The following is a 214-nucleotide window of genomic DNA, read 5'->3' as shown; positions in this document are numbered from 1 at the left end:
CTGCAAATATATGTACATTATTATTTCAGTATCAATACCTCTTCTGTTCATATTCTGTTTCATTTTGCAGCGTTTGGTGGGGCATTAAGAATGCAAGTCAGTCCAAAGCCGGGTTCAGAGAGAAGTAATGGCCGTAATAGTCTATGCGGACCACATGAACACCATCGTAAAGGGTAAAGATGGTTAAGTAGGGTAGGGTCCTTAGGGCAGTATG

Source organism: Aedes aegypti, unplaced genomic scaffold (assembly GCF_002204515.2).
Source record: "Aedes aegypti strain LVP_AGWG unplaced genomic scaffold, AaegL5.0 Primary Assembly AGWG_AaegL5_hic_scaff_1407_PBJ_arrow, whole genome shotgun sequence".
Classification (NCBI taxonomy): domain Eukaryota; kingdom Metazoa; phylum Arthropoda; class Insecta; order Diptera; family Culicidae; genus Aedes; species Aedes aegypti.
This window is presented reverse-complemented; position numbering follows the sequence as displayed.